General features: G+C 61.9%; 1 protein-coding gene across 1 annotated transcript in view; it reads left to right on the top strand.

Annotated features, from left to right (window-relative positions):
• EFCC1 (EF-hand and coiled-coil domain containing 1) overlaps positions 1-202 on the top strand; it is a 35798-nt gene that overhangs the window by 31433 nt on the left and 4163 nt on the right.

Here is a 202-nt window from a genome sequence, read left to right as displayed (position 1 = left end):
TCTTTCCCTCCATCTGTGCTAAGAGAGGGGGCTGCCTCACTCCTGCCATCCCTGCTTTGGAAGGCAGGTGGCCATGCAACATTTTGCGACCTCCCACCATCCACCCTCTGGTATTTTGATGGGATCAACAGCGTCAGTGCGCCCTGGCCAGGGGTGGGCCAGTGACTGTGGCTGGGCCAGTCGGGCCCCTCTCCTGGGGCTC

Source organism: Lipotes vexillifer, unplaced genomic scaffold (assembly GCF_000442215.2).
Source record: "Lipotes vexillifer unplaced genomic scaffold, Lipotes_vexillifer_v1.1 scaffold1115, whole genome shotgun sequence".
Taxonomy (NCBI): Eukaryota; Metazoa; Chordata; class Mammalia; order Artiodactyla; family Lipotidae; genus Lipotes; species Lipotes vexillifer.
Note: the sequence above shows the minus strand (reverse complement) of the source record. Positions and strands in the feature narration are given on the sequence as shown.